This window comes from Phyllobates terribilis, unplaced genomic scaffold, assembly GCF_046119375.1.
Source record: "Phyllobates terribilis strain yellow unplaced genomic scaffold, ASM4611937v1 Scaffold_5__5_contigs__length_657084704, whole genome shotgun sequence".
Taxonomy (NCBI): domain Eukaryota; kingdom Metazoa; phylum Chordata; class Amphibia; order Anura; family Dendrobatidae; genus Phyllobates; species Phyllobates terribilis.
The window spans coordinates 647,554,712-647,572,201 of record NW_027362765.1 but is presented as its reverse complement, the minus strand read 5'-3'; positions in this window follow the sequence as shown (position 1 = coordinate 647,572,201).

The window sequence follows — 17,490 nt, the reverse complement described above, 5'->3', positions numbered from 1 at the left end:
CCAAGTGTGGGATCACTTGCTATCTGACGACACTCGGCATGGTGGGAGGAAGGAGCATCAGGGTGAGGAGGAGTATGCGGTCCAGACTCGCGGCTACTAAGAGTTGACTGTGTGGAAGACAGACCGGAGGTGGTGGTGCCCAGGAAACTGGAAGTATTATCTGCTATCCAATTAATAACCTGTTCACACTGATCACTTCTCAATACTGGTGTTGTTCTGTGCTTCCCTAGTAATTCGGTCAAGAAGTGGGAGCGAGAAGATGTGGCTGTTGGTTGTGGCACATTTTCAACTTGGCCACAGCCCCATTCTCTGCACGAACCATCACCAGAACGTCCACTTCCACGTCCCTTGCCACGCGCCTTGCCCATTGTAAATGAAGTAAAATAGCTTACACTTGCACTATCAATGGAAAAAGGGTAATAAAGAGTAGATTAGAACCGTGGAAGAGGAAAACCACAGTTATTGTTTACTGGGGTATACCACACTTTTTTAAATAGAGTTATTTGCGGCTGAACAGTGAGCGACACACTCAAACTGCTTTTTTTTTAGATACCAAAGGCCCAAAACTGGATAGTACAGCGATTTGACCCGTGGAACTGCGAAACCACACTGGGATGTCGGGCCTACACAAGACTATTTTCAACAGATATATTTTTGTGTCACAACAGTCAGGAGACACTACTGTTTTTCTTTACGGAAAAAACTACCAAAAGCTGAATAATAGAGATTTTTTACCGTGTAATGGCAAAACCACAGTTATTGTTTACTGGGGTATACCACACTTTTTTTAAATAGAGATATTTGTGGCTGAACAGTGAGCGACACACTCAAACTGCTTTTTTTTAGATACCAAAGGCCCAAAACTGGATAGTACAGCGACTTGACCCGTGGAACTGCGAAACCACACTGGGATGTCGGGCCTACACAAGACTATTTTCAACAGATATATTTTTGTGTCACAACAGTCAGGAGACGCTACTGTTTTTCTTTACGGAAAAAACTACCAAAACCTGAATAATAGAGATTTTTTACCGTGGGATGGCAAAACCACAGTTATTGTTTACTGGGGTATACCACACTTTTTTAAATAGAGATATTTGCGGCTGAACAGTGAGCGACACACTCAAACTGCTTTTTTTTTAGATACCAAAGGCCCAAAACTGGATAGTACAGCGATTTGACCCGTGGAACTGCGAAACCACACTGGGATGTCGGGCCTACACAAGACTATTTTCAACAGATATATTTTTGTGTCACAACAGTCAGGAGATACTACTGTTTTTCTTTACGGAAAAAACTACCAAAACCTGAATAATAGAGATTTTTTACCGTGGGATGGCAAAACCACAGTTATTGTTTACTGGGGTATACCACACTTTTTTAAATAGAGATATTTGCGGCTGAACAGTGAGCGACACACTCAAACTGCTTTTTATTTAGATACCAAAGGCCCAAAACTGGATAGTACAGCGATTTGACCCGTGGAACTGCGAAACCACACTGGGATGTCGAGCCTACACAAGACTATTTTCAACAGATATATTTTTGTGTCACAACAGTCAGGAGACACTACTGTTTTTCTTTACGGAAAAAACTACCAAAAGCTGAATAATAGAAATTTTTTACCGTGGGATGGCAAAACCACAGTTATTGTTTACTGGGGTATACCAGACTTTTTTAAATAGAGATATTTGCGGCTGAACAGTGAGCGACACACTCAAACTGCTTTTTTTTTAGATACCAAAAGCCCAAAACTGGATAGTACAGCGATTTGACCTGTGGAACTGCGAAATCACACTGGGATGTCGGGCCTACACAAGACTATTTTCAACAGATATATTTTTGTGTCACAACAGTTAGGAGACACTACTGTTTTTCTTTACGGAAAATATACCAAAACCTGAATAATAGAGATTTTTTACCGTGGGATGGAAAAACCACAGTTATTGTTTACTGAGGTATACCAGACTTTTTTAAATGTATAGATTTGCGGCTGAACAGTGAGCGACACACTCAAACTGTTTTTTTTTTTAGATACAAATGGCCCAAAATGGATAATATAGAGGTTTGAACCGTGGAAGTACAAAACAACACTTCTGTTTCTCTAGCCTACACCAGACTATTTTCAACAGTTATATTTGTGTCTGAAAAATCAGAGACACACTTGTTTTTTGGGGGGGTGTTGGGACACATCAAAATGTTAATAAGACGAGTATTTGTCCAGTGTGAAGGATGAAAAAAAAAGGAGGATTTAGATTAAAAAAAAAGGATTTTTCCTGGCCCCGACACCTGGTGCTAAGTCCAGCAATTTCAGCAACAGGAGCATACAGGACTGTAATGCAGCGTTTGCTGGTATAACCACTGTGTCTCCTATACAGCCTGCCTGCCTGGTATCTGGGATGGATATTAGTCCTGAAAAGGACTGTTTGTTTGTTCTGGCAGCCTTTACAGACCCTACACTAACTATTTCGCAGTTTATATCTCTCCCTAAATCAGCAGCGCTGTCCCTACACTGTCTAATCTGGAGCGACTGTGTCCAAGATGGCGGCGCCCGGTTTTAAATAATCGAGGTGACTCTGTGCGGCCAGCCAATCGCTGTAATGCCCACAACCAACATGGCTGCAGCATTACAGTGACTGGCTGGCAATCCCTGCATGTTCATTGGCTCTGTAAAGAGCGCCAAACATGCAGGGCGGAGACCCGAGCTCCCACCCGAGTGACCCGGAAATGCTCGGTGCTCGCCGAACATCCCGAGTAGCGTGATGCTCGGGCGAGTACCGAGCAGTGTCGAGCATGTTCGCTCAACACTAATGGAGAGCTTTTTTTCATTTACTTACTAATAAGCTTCCTATACAGCCAATGGAAATTTGCATTGATTTTGGGCTTGAGATATCGCAATTGTGAGATATAGAATCTGTATTAAGTGTTCATAAAGAATAAGATGTCATCATACTCTGTATAGATTGGCATTAAGAATAACATAGTGGAACTAATGGATTTCTTTTATAATTTACCTATTAGCAATTCAATGTTCACTGCACTTCTTGACATCATGCTTCACCAGTGATGTTCCGTTGGCTTACTGGGTTAAAGCACCTGTTTTGTAAACAGGCGTTCATGAGTTTGAATCCATGGAGAACGTATTTTCATTTACTTACTAATAAGCTTCCTTTACAGCCATTGATTTTGGGCTTGAGATATCGCAATTGTGAGATATAGAATCTGTATTAAGTGTTCATAAAGAACAAGATGTCATCCTGTGCTGTATAGATTGGCATTAAGAATAATATAGTGGTACCAATGAATGTCTTTTATAATTTACCTATTAGCGATTCAATGCTCACTGCCCTTCTTGACATCGCACTGCAACTGTGATTTTTCAGTTGCTTACTGGTTTAATGCGCCTGTTTTTTAAACAGGTGTTCATGAGTTCGAATCCATGGAGAGCTTTTATTTCATTTACTTACTAATAAGCTTCCTATACAGCCAATGGAAATTTGCATTGATTTTGGGATTGAGATATCGCTGTATAGATTGGCATTAAGAATAACATAGTGGAACGAATGGATTTCTTTTTTAAGATATCTATTAGTGATTCAATGTTCACTGCCCTTCTTGACATCGCATCACACTTGTAATGTTCCAGAGGCTTCCTTGGTTAATGCACTTGTCTTTTAAACAGGTGTTCATGAGTTTGAATCCACAGAGAGCTTCTTTTCATTTACTTAATAATAAGCTTCCTATGCAGTCAATGGAAATTTGCATTGATTTTGGGCTTGAGATAGTACATTTGTGAGATAAAGAATCTGTATTAAGTGTGCATAAAGAACAAGATGTCGTCATACGTTGTATAGATTGGCATTAAGAATAACAGTGGAACCAATGGATTTCTTTTATAATTTACCTATTTGCAATTCAATGTTCACTGCCCTTCTTGACATCACTCTGGATCTGTGATGTTCTAGTGGCTTACTGGGTTAATGTGCCTGTCTTGTTAATATTTGTTCTTGAGTTCGAATCCATTGAGAACTTTTTTTTTTATTTACTTCCTAATAAGCTTCCTATACAGCCAATGGAAATTTGTATTGATTTTGGGCTTGAGATACTGCAATTGTGAGATATAGAATCTGTATTAAGTGTTCATAAAGAACAACATGTCATCATACGCTGTATAGATTGGCATTAAGAATAACATAGTGGAACCAATGGATTTCTTTTATAATTTACCTATTAGCAATTCAATGTTCACTGCCCTTCTTGACATCACACTGCATCTGTGATATTCCAGTGGCTTACTAAGTTAATGCGCCTATCTTGTAAACATGTTTTCATGAGTTCGAATCCATGGAAAGCTTTTTTTTCATTTACTTGCTAATAAGATTCCTATACAGCCAATAGAAATTTGCATTGATTTTGGGCTTGAGATAGTGCAATTGTGAGATATAGAATCTGTATTATGTATTCATAAAGAACAAGATGTCATCAAACGCTATATAGATTGACATTAAGAATAACATAGTGGAACAAATGGATTTCTTTTATAATTTACCTATTAGCAATTCAATGTTCACTGCCCTTCTTTACATCACACTGTACCTGTGGAGTTCCAGTGTCTTACTGGGTTAATGCACCTGTCTTGTAAACAGGTGTTCATTAGTACAAATCCATTTAAAACTTTTTTCCATTTTCTTACTAATAAGCTTCCTATAGGGCCAATGGAAATTTGCATTGATTTTGGGATTGAGATAGTGCAGTTGTGAGATATAGAATCTGTATTAAGTATTCATAAAGAACAAGATGTCATCAAACGCTATATAGATTGGCATTAAGAATAACATAGTGGAACAAATGGATTTCTTTTTCAACTTACCTATTAGCAATTCAATGTTCACTGCCCTTCTTGACATCACACTTTATCTGTGATATTCCAGTGGCTTACTAAGTTAATACGCCTGTCTTGTAAGCAGGTGTTCATTAGTATAAATCAATTTAGAGCTTTTTTTTCATTTACTTACTAATAAGCTTCCTGTAGGGCCAATGGAAATTTGCATTGATTTTGGGCTTGAGATAGTGCAATTGTGAGATATAGAATCTCTTTTAAGTGTTCATAAAGAACAAGTTGTCATCATACGTTGTATAGATTGGCATTAAGAATAACATAGTGGAACAAATGGATTTCTTTTTTAACTTACCTACTAGCGATTCAATGTTCACTGCCCTTCTTGACATCCCGTTGCATCTGTGATGTTCCAGAGTCTTACTGGATTAATGCACTTGTATTTTAAACATGTGTTCAAGAGTTTGAATCCACGGAAAACTTTTTTTCATTTACTTACTAATAAGCTTCCAAATGGGCCAATGGAAAATTGTATTGACTTTGGGCTTGAGATAGTGCAATTGTGAGATATAGAATCTGTATTAAGTGTTCATAAAGAACAAGATGTCATCATACGCTGTATAGATTGGCATTAAGAATAACATAGTGGAACAAATGGATGTCTTTTTTAACTTACCTACTAGCGATTCAATGTTCACTGCCCTTCTTGACATCGCTTTGCATCTGTGATGTTCCAGAGGCTTACTGGATTAATGCACTTGTATTTTAAACATGTGTTCAAGAGTTTGAATCCACGGAAAGCTTCTTTTCATTTATTTACAAATAAGCTTCCAAATGGGCCAATGGAAAATTGCATTGACTTTGGGCTTGAGATAGTGCAATTGTGAAATATATAATCTGTATTAAGTGTTCATAAAGAACAAGATGTCATCATACGCTGTATAGATTGGCATTAAGAATAACATAGTGGAACCAATGGATTTCTTTTAATATTTACCTATTAGCAATTCAATGTTCACTGCCCTTCTTGACGTCACACTGTTTCTGTGATATTCCAGTGGCTTACTAAGTTAATGCGCCTATCTTGTAAACATGTTTTCATGAGTTCGAATCGATGGAAAGCTTTTTTTTCATTTACTTGCTAATAAGATTCCTATACAGCCAATAGAAATTTGCATTGATTTTGGGCTTGACTTACCTATTAGCGATTCAATGTTCACTGCCCTTCTTGACATCGCTTTGCATCTGTGATGTTCCAGAGGCTTACTGGATTAATGCACTTGTATTTTAAACATGTGTTCAAGAGTTTGAATCCACGGAAAGCTTCTTTTCATTTACTTACAAATAAGCTTCCAAATGGGCCAATGGAAAATTGCATTGACTTTGGGCTTGAGATAGTGCAATTGTGAGATATAGAATCTGTATTATGTATTCATAAAGAATAAGATGTCATCAAACGCTATATAGATTGACATTAAGAATAACATAGTGGAACAAATGGATTTCTTTTTTAACTTACCTATTAGCAATTCAATGTTCATTGCCCTTCTTGACATCACATTGTATCTGTGATATTCCAGTGGTTTACTAAGTTAATGTGCCTGTTTTGTAAGCAGGTGTTCATTAGTACAAATCAATTTAGAGCTTTCTTTTCATTTACATACTAATAAGCTTCCTGTAGGGCCAATGGAAATTTGCATTGATTTTGGGCTTGAGATAGTGCAATTGTGAGATATAGAATCTTTTTAAGTGTTCATAAAGAACAAGTTGTCATCATACGTTGTATAGATTGGCATTAAGAATAACATAGTGGAACAAATAGATTTCTTTTTTAACTTACCTACTAGCGATTCAATGTTCACTGCCCTTCTTGACATCACACTGTTTCTGTGATATTCAAGTGGCTTACTAAGTTAATGCACTTGTATTTTAAACATGTGTTCAAGAGTTTGAATCCACGGAAAACTTCTTTTCATTTACTTACTAATAAGCTTCCAAAATGGGCCAACGGAAAATTGCATTGACTTTGGGCTTGAGATAGTGGAATTGTGAGATATAGAATCTGTATTAAGTGTTCATAAAGAACAAGATGTCATCATACGCTGTATAGATTGGCATTAAGAATAACATAGTGGAACCAATGGATTTCTTTTAAAACTTACCTATTAGCAATTCAATGTTCACTGCCCTTCTTGACATAACTCTGTTTCTGTGATATTCCAGTGGCTTACTAAGTTAATGCGCCTGTCTTGTAAACATGTTTTCATGAGTTCGAATCCATGGAAAGCTTTTTTTTCATTTACTTGCTAATAAGATTGCTATACAGCCAATGGAAATTTGCATTGATTTTGGGCTTGAGATAGTGCAATTGTGAGATATAGAATATGTATTATGTATTCATAAAGAACAAGATGTCATCAAATGCTATATAGATTGGCATTAAGAATAACATAGTGGAACAAATGGATTTCTTTTATAATTTACCTATTAGCAATTCAATGTTCACTGCCCTCCTTGACATCACACTGTATCTGTGATATTCCAGTGGCTTACTAAGTTCGTGCGCCTGTCTTGTAAGCAGGTGTTCATTAGTACAACTCCATTTAGAGCTTTTTTTCATTTACTTACTAATAAGCTTCCTGTAGGGCCAATGGAAATTTGCATTGATTTTGGGCTAGAGATAGTGCAATTGTGAGAAATAGAATCTTTTTTAAGTGTTCATAAAGAACAAGTTGTCATCATACGCTGTATAGATTGGCATTAAGAATAACATAGTGGAACAAATGGATTTCTTTTTTAACTTACCTATTAGCGATTCAATGTTCACTGCCCTTCTTGACATCCTGTTGCAACTGTGATGTTCAAGAGGCTTACTGGATTAATGCACTTGTATTTTAAACAAGTGTTCAAGAGTTTGAATCCACGGAAAGCTTATTTTCATTTACTTACAAATAAGCTTCCAAATGGGCCAATGGAAATTTGCATTGATTTTGGGCTTGAGATAGTGCAATTGTGAGATATAGAATCTGTATTATGTATTCATAAAGAACAAGATGTCATCAAACGCTATATAGATTGGCATTAAGAATAACATAGTGGAACAAATGGATTTCTTTTATAATTTACCTATTAGCAATTCAATGTTCACTGCCCTTCTTTACATCACACTGTACCTGTGGTGTTCCAGTGGCTTACTGGGCTAATGCGCCTGTCTTGTAAACAGGTGTTCATTATTACAAATCCATTTAAAACTTTTCTTCATTTTCTTACTAATAAGCTTCCTATAGGGCCAATGGAAATTTGCATTGATTTTGGGCTTGAGATAGTGCAGTTGTGAGATATAGAATCTGTATTAAGTATTCATAAAGAACAAGATGTCATCAAACGCTATATAGATTGGCATTAAGAATAACATAGTGGAACAAATGGATTTCTTTTTTAACTTACCTATTAGCGATTCAATGTTCACTGCCCTTCTTGACATCCAGTTGCATCTGTGATGTTCCAGAGGCTTACTGGATTAATGCACTTGTATTTTAAAAATGTGTTCAAGAGTTTGAATCCACGGAAAACTTCTTTTCATTTACTTACTAATAAGCTTCCAAATGGGCCAATGGAAATTTGCATTGACTTTGGGCTTGAGATAGTGCAATTGTGAGATATAGAATCTGTATTAAGTGTTCATAAAGAACAAGATGTCATCATACGCTCTATAGATTGGCATTAAGAATAACATAGTGGAACCAATGGATTTCTTTTAAAATTTACCTATTAGCAATTCAATGTTCACTGCCCTTCTTGACATCACACTGTTTCTGTGATATTCCAGTGGCTTACTAAGTTAATGCGCCTGTCTTGTAAACATGTTTTCATGAGTTCGAATCCATGGAAAGCTTTTTTTTCATTTACGTGCTAATAAGATTCCTATACAGCCAATGGAAAATTGCATTGACTTTGGGCTTGAGATAGTGCAATTGTGAGATATAGAATCTGTATTAAGTGTTCATAAAGAACAAGATGTCATCATACGCTGTATAGATTGGCATTAAGAATAACATAGTGGAACCAATGGAGTTCTTTTAATATTTACCTATTAGCAATTCAATGTTCACTGCCCTTCTTGACATCACTCTGTTTCTGTGATATTCCAGTGGCTTACTAAGTTAATGCGCCTGTCTTGTAAACATGTTTTTAAGAGTTCGAATCCATGGAAAGCTTTTTTTTCATTTACTTGCTAATAAGATTCCTTTACAGCCAATGGAAAATTGCATTGACTTTGGGCTTGAGATAGTGCAATTGTGAGATATAGAATCTCTTTTAAGTGTTCATAAAGAACAAGTTGTCATCATACGTTGTATAGATTGGCATTAAGAATAACATAGTGGAACAAATAGATTTCTTTTTTAACTTACCTACTAGCGATTCAATGTTCACTGCCCTTCTTGACATCACACTGTTTCTGTGATATTCAAGTGGCTTACTAAGTTAATGCACTTGTATTTTAAACATGTGTTCAAGAGTTTGAATCCACGGAAAACTTCTTTTCATTTACTTACTAATAAGCTTCCAAATGGGCCAACGGAAAATTGCATTGACTTTGGGCTTGAGATAGTGGAATTGTGAGATATAGAATCTGTATTAAGTGTTCATAAAGAACAAGATGTCATCATACGCTGTATAGATTGGCATTAAGAATAACATAGTGGAACTAATGGATTTCTTTTAAAATTTACCTATTAGCAATTCAATGTTCACTGCCCTTCTTGACTTCACACTGTTTCTGTGATATTCCAGTGGCTTACTAAGTTAATGCGCCTGTCTTGTAAACATGTTTTCATGAGTTCGAATCCATGGAAAGCTTTTTTTTCATTTACTTGCTAATAAGATTGCTATACAGCCAATGGAAATTTGCATTGATTTTGGGCTTGAGATAGTGCAATTGTGAGATATAGAATATGTATTATGTATTCATAAAGAACAAGATGTCATCAAATGCTATATAGATTGGCATTAAGAATAAAATAGTGGAACAAATGGATTTCTTTTATAATTTACCTATTAGCAATTCAATGTTCACTGCCCTATTTGACATCACACTGTATCTGTGATATTCCAGTGGCTTACTAAGTTCGTGCGCCTGTCTTGTAAGCAGGTGTTCATTAGTACAACTCCATTTAGAGCTTTTTTTCATTTACTTACTAATAAGCTTCCTGTAGGGCCAATGGAAATTTGCATTGATTTTGGGCTAGAGATAGTGCAATTGTGAGAAATAGAATCTTTTTTAAGTGTTCATAAAGAACAAGTTGTCATCATACGCTGTATAGATTGGCATTAAGAATAACATAGTGGAACAAATGGATTTCTTTTTTAACTTACCTATTAGCGATTCAATGTTCACTGCCCTTCTTGACATCCTGTTGCAACTGTGATGTTCAAGAGGCTTACTGGATTAATGCACTTGTATTTTAAACAAGTGTTCAAGAGTTTGAATCCACGAAAAGCTTATTTTCATTTACTTACAAATAAGCTTCCAAATGGGCCAATGGAAATTTGCATTGATTTTGGGCTTGAGATAGTGCAATTGTGAGATATAGAATCTGTATTATGTATTCATAAAGAACAAGATGTCATCAAACGCTATATAGATTGGCATTAAGAATAACATAGTGGAACAAATGGATTTCTTTTATAATTTACCTATTAGCAATTCAATGTTCACTGCCCTTCTTTACATCACACTGTACCTGTGGTGTTCCAGTGGCTTACTGGGTTACTGCACTTGTATTTTAAACATGTGTTCAAGAGTTTGAATCCACGGAAAGCTTCTTTTCATTTACTTACAAATAAGCTTCCAAATGGGCCAATGGAAAATTGCATTGACTTTGGGCTTGAGATAGTGCAATTGGGAGATATAGAATCTGTATTATGTATTCATAAAGAACAAGATGTCATCAAACGCTGTATAGATTGGCATTAAGAATAACATAGTGGAACAAATCGTTTTCTTTTAAAATTTACCTATTAGCAATTCAATGTTCACTGCCCTTCTTTACATCACACTGTACCTGTGGTGTTCCAGTGTCTTACTGGGTTAATGCGCCTGTCTTGTAAACAGGTGTTCATTAGTACAAATCCATTTAAAACTTTTTTTCATTTTCTTACAAATAAGCTTCCTATAGGGCCAATGGAAATTTGCATTGATTTTGGGATTGAGATAGTGCAGTTGTGAGATATAGAATCTGTATTAAGTATTCATAAAGAACAAGATGTCATCAAACGCTATATAGATTGGCATTAAGAATAACATAGTGGAACAAATGGATTTCTTTTTTAACTTACCTAATAGCAATTCAATGTTCACTGCCCTTCTTGACATCACACTGTATCTGTGATATTCCAGTGGTTTACTAAGTTAATGCGCCTGTCTTGTAAGCAGGTGTTCATTAGTACAAATTAATTTAGAGCTTTTTTTTCATTTACTTACTAATAAGCTTCCTGTAGGGCCAATGGAAATTTGCATTGATTTTGGGCTTGAGATAGTGCAATTGTGAGATATAGAATCTCTTTTAAGTGTTCATAAAGAACAAGTTGTCATCATACGTTGTATAGATTGGCATTAAGAATAACATAGTGGAACAAATGGATTTCTTTTTTAACTTACCTACTAGCGATTCAATGTTCACTGCCCTTCTTGACATCCCGTTGCATCTGTGATGTTCCAGAGTCTTACTGGATTAATGCACTTGTATTTTAAACATGTGTTCAAGAGTTTGAATCCACTGAAAACTTCTTTTCATTTACTTACTAATAAGCTTCCAAATGGGCCAATGGAAAATTGCATTGACTTTGGGCTTGAGATAGTGCAGTTGTGAGGTATAGAATCTGTATTAAGTATTCATAAAGAACATGATGTCATCAAACGCTATATAGATTGGCATTAAGAATAACATAGTGGAACAAATGGATTTCTTTTTTAACTTACCTATTAGCGATTCAATGTTCACTGCCCTTCTTGACATCCCGTTGCATCTGTGATGTTCCAGAGGCTTACTGGATTAATGCACTTGTATTTTAAACATGTGTTCAAGAGTTTGAATCCACGGAAAACTTCATTTCATTTACTTACTAATAAGCTTCCAAATGGGCCAATGGAAAATTGCATTGACTTTGGGCTTGAGATAGTGCAATTGTGAGATATAGAATCTGTATTAAGTGTTCATAAAGAACAACATGTCATCATACGCTGTATAGATTGGCATTAAGAATAACAAATTGGAAACAATTGATTTCTTTTATAATTTACCTATTAGCAATTCAATGTTCACTGCCCTTCTTGACATCACACTGTATCTGTGATATTCTAGTGTATTACTAAGTTAATGCGCCTGTCTTGTAAACATATTTTCATGAGTTTGAATCCATGGAAAGCTTTTTTTTCATTTACTTGCTAATAAGCTTCCTATACAGCCAATGGAAATTTGCATTGATTTTGGGCTTGAGATAGTGCAGTTGTGAGGTATAGAATCTGTATTAAGTATTCATAAAGAACAAGATGTCATCAAACGCTATATAGATTGGCATTAAGAATAACATAGTGGAACAAATGGATTTCTTTTTTAACTTACCTATTAGCGATTCAATGTTCACTGCCCTTCTTGACATCCCATTGCATCTGTGATGTTCCAGCGGCTTACTAAGTTAATGCGCCTGTTTTGTAAACATGTTTTCGTGAGTTTGAATCCATGGAAAGCTTTTTTTTCATTTAATTGCTAATAAGATTCCAATACAGCCAATGGAAATTTGCCATAAATTTTTGGGTTTGAGATAGTGCAATTGTGAGATATAGAATCTGTATTAAGTGTTCATAAAGAACAAGATGTCATCATACGCTGTAAAGATTGGCATTAAGAATAACATAGTGGAACCAATGGATTTCTTTTATAATTTACCTATTAGCAATTCAATGTTCACTGCCCTTCTTGACATCACACTGCATCTGTGATATTCCAGTGGCTTACTAAGTTAATGCGCCTGTCTTGTAAACATGTTTTCATGAGTTCGAATCCATGGAAAGCTTTTTTTTCATTTACTTGCTAATAAGCTTCCTATACAGCCAATGGAAATTTGCATTGATTTTGGGCTTGAGATAGTGCAATTGTGAGATATAGAATCTGTATTAAGTGTTCATAAAGAGCAAGATGTCATCATACGCTGTATAGATTGGCATTACGAATAACATAGTGGAACAAATGGATTTCTTTTTTAACTTACCTATTAGCAATTCAATGTTCACTGCCCTTCTTGACATCACGCTGTAACGGTGGTGTTCCAGTGGCTTACTTGGTTAATGCGCCTGTATTTAAACATGTTTTCATGAGTTCGAATCCATGGTAAGCTTTTTTTTTCATTTACTTGCTAATAAGCTTCCTATACAGCCAACAGAAATTTGCATTGATTTTGGGCTTGAGATAGTGAAATTGTGAGATTTAGAATCTGTATTAAGTGTTCATAAAGAAAAACATGTCATCATACTCTGTATAGATTGGATTTAAGAATAACATAGTGGAACCAATGGAGATCTTTTATATTTTACCTATTAGCAATTCAATGTTCACTGCCCTTCTTGGCATCACACTGCACCTGTCTTGTTCCATTGGCTTACTGGGTTAATGCGCCTGTCTTCTAAACAGCTGTTCATGATTACGAATCCTCAGAAAGCTTCTTTTCATTTACTTACTAATAAGCTTCCAAAAGGGCCAATGAAAATTTGCATTGATTTTGGGCTTGAGATAGTGCAATTGTGAGATATAGAATCTGTATTAAGTGTTCATAAAGAACAAGTTGTCATCATACGCTGTATAGATTGGCATTAAGAATAACATAGTGGAACAAATGGATTTATTTTTTAACTTACCTATTAGCGATTCAATGTTCACTGCCCTTCTTGACATCATGTTGCATCTGTGATGTTCCAGAGGCTTACTGGGTTAATGCACTTGTATTTTAAACAGGAGTTCAAGAGTTTGAATCCACGGAAAGTTTCTTTTCATTTACTTACTAATAAGCTTCCAATAGAGCCAGTGGAAATTTGCATAGATTTTGGGCTTGAGATAGTGCAATTGTGAGATATAGAATCTCTTTTAAGTGTTCATAAAGAACAAGTTGTCATCAAACGCCGTATAGATTGGCATTAAGATTAACATAGTGGTACAAATGGATTTCTTTTTTAACTTACCTATTAGCGATTTAATGTTCACTGCCCTTCTTGACATCCCGTTGCATCCGTGATGTTCCAGAGGCTTACTGGATTAATGCACTTTTATATTAAACATGTGTTCAAGAGTTTGAATCCACGGAAAGCTTCTTTTCATGTACTTACTAATATGCTTCCAAATGGGCCAATGGAAAATTGCATTGACTTTGGGCTTGAGAAAGTGCAATTGTGAGATATAGAATCTGTATTAAGTGTTCATAAAGAACAACATGTCATCATACGCTGTATAGATTAGCATTAAGAATAACATAGTGGAACCAATGGATTTCTTTTAAAATTTACCTATTAGCAATTCAATGTTCACTGCCCTTCTTGACATCTCACTGTATCTGTGATATTCCATTGGCTTACTAAGTTAATTCGCCTGTCTTGTAAACATGTTTTCATGAGTTCGAATCCATGGAAAGCTTTTTTTTCATTTACTTGCTAATAAGCTTCCTATACAGCCAACGGAAATTTGCATTGATTTTGGGCTTGAGATAGTGCACTTGTGAGATATAGAATCTATATTATGTATTCATAAAGAACAAGATGTCATCAAGCGCTATATACATTGGCATTAAGAATAACATAGTGGAACAAATGGATTTCTTTTATAGTTTAACTATTAGCAATTCAATGTTCACTGCCCTTCTTGACGGCACACTGTACCTGTGGTGTTCCAGTGGCTTACTGGGTTAATGCGCCTGTCTTGTAAACAGGTGTCATTAGTACAAATCCATTTAAAACTTTTTTTCATTTTCTTACTAATAAGCTTCCTATAGAGCCAATTGAAATTTGGATAGATTTTGTACTTGCAATTGTGCAATTGTTAGATTTAGAATCTGTATTAAGTGTTCATAAAGAAAAACATGTCATCATACTCTGTATAGATTGGCATTAAGAATAACATAGTGGAACAAATGGATTTCTTTTTTAACTTTACTACTAGCGATTCAATGTTCACTGCCCTTCTTGACATTATGTTGCAAATGTGATGTTCCAGAGGCTTACTGGATTAATGCACTTGTATTTTAAACAGGTGTTCAAGAGTTTGAATCCACAGAAAGCTTTTTTTCATTTACTTACTAATAAGCTTCCTGTAGGGCCAATGGAAATTTACATTGATTTTGGGTTTGAGATAGTGCAATTGTGAGATATAGAATCTGAATTCACTGTTCATAAAGATCAAGTTGTCATCATGCGCTGTATAGATTGGCATTAAGAATAACATAGTGGAACGAATGGATTTCTTTTTTTAATTACCTATTAGCGATTCAATGTTTACTGCCCTTCTTGACAACACGTTGCACCTGTGATGTTCCAGAGGCTTACTGGATTAATGCACTTGTATTTTAAACAGGTGTTCAAGAGTTTGAATCCACGGAAAACTTTTTTTCATTTACTTACTAATAAGCTTCCTATAGGGCCAATGGAAATTTGCATTGATTTTGGGCTTGAGATAGGGCAAATGTGAGATTTAGAATCTGTATTAAGTGTTCATAAAGAAAAACATGTCATCATACGCTGTATAGATTGGCATTAAGAATAACATAGTGGAACGAATGGATTTCTTTTTTTAATTACCTATTAGCGATTCAATGCTCACTGCCCTTCTTGACATCACGTTGCACATGTGATATTCCAGTGGCTTACTGGATTAATGCACTTGTGTTTTAAACAGGTGTTCAAGAGTTTGAATCCACGAAAAGCTTTTTTTCATTTACTTACTAATAAGCTTCCTATAAGGCCAATGGAAATTTTCATTGATTTTGGGCTTGAGATAGGGCAAATGTGAGATTTAGAATCTGTATTAAGTGTTCATAAAGAAAAACATGTCATCATACGCTGTATAGATTGGCATTAAGAATAACATAGTGGAACCAATGGATTTTTTTAAAATTTACCTATTAACAATTCAATGTTCACTGCCCTTCTTGGCTTTATACTGCACCTGTGATGTTCCATTGGCTTACTGGGTTAATGCGCCTGTCTTCTAAACAGGTGTTCATGATTACGAATCCACAGAAAGCTTCTTTTTATTTACTTACTAATAAGCTTCCAAAAGGGCCAATGTAAATTTGCATTGATTTGTGCTTGAGATAGGGCAAATGTGAGATTTAGAATTTGTATTAAGTGTTCATAAAGAAAAACATGTCATCATGCGCTGTATAGATTGTCAATAAGAATAACATATTGGAACCAATGTATTTCTTTTATAACTTAACTATTAGCGATTCAATGTTCACTGCCCTTCTTGGCATTATACTGCACCTGTGATGTTCCAGTGGCTTACTGGGTTAATGCGCCTGTTCTGTAAATAGGTGTTCATGAGTTCGAATCTAAGGAAAGTTTTTTTTTCATTTACTTACTAATTAGCTTCCTATACAGCCAATGGAAATTTGCATTGATTTTGGGCTTGAGATAGTGCAATTGTGAGATATAGAATCTGTTTTAAGTGTTCATTAAGAACAAGAGGTCATCATTCGCTGTATAGATTGGCATTAAGAATAACATAGTGGAACAAATGGATTTCTTTTTTAACTTTACTATTAGCGATTCAATGTTCACTGCCCTTCTTGACATCACATTGCACCTGTGATGTTCCAGAGGCTTACTGGATTAATGCACTTGTATTTTAAACAGGTGTTCAAGAGTTTGAATCCACAGAAAGCTTTTTTTCATTTACTTACTAATAAGCTTCCTATAGGGCCAATGGAAATTTGCATTGATTTTGGGCTTGAGATAGTGCAATTGTGAGATATAGAATCTGTATTCACTGTTCATAAAGATCAAGTTGTCATCATGCGCTGTATAGATTGGCATTAAGAATAAAATAGTGGAACGAATGGACTTCTTTTTTTAATTACCTATTAGCGATTCAATGTTCACTGCCCTTCTTGACAACACATTGCACCTGTGATGTTCCAGAGGCTTACTGGATTAATGCACTTGTATTTTAAACAGGTGTTCAAGATTTTGAATCCACAAAAAGCTTTTTTTCATTTACTTACTAATAAGCTTCCTATAGGGCCAATGGAAATTTGCATTGATTTTGGGCTTGAGATAGGGCTAATGTGAGATTTAGAATCTGTATTAGGTGTTCATAAAGAAAAACATGTCATCATACGCTGTATAGATTGGCATCAAGAATAACATAGTGGAACCAATGGATTTATTTTATAATTTACCTAGTAGCAATTCAATGTTCACTGCCCTTCTTGACACCATACTGCACCTGTGATTTTCCATTGGCTTACCAGGTTAATGCGCCTGTCTTTTAAACAGGAGTTCAAGAGTTTGAATCCACGGAAAGTTTCTTTTCATTTACTTACTAATAAGCTTCCAATAGAGCCAGTGGAAATTTGCATAGATTTTGGGCTTGAGATAGTGCAATTGT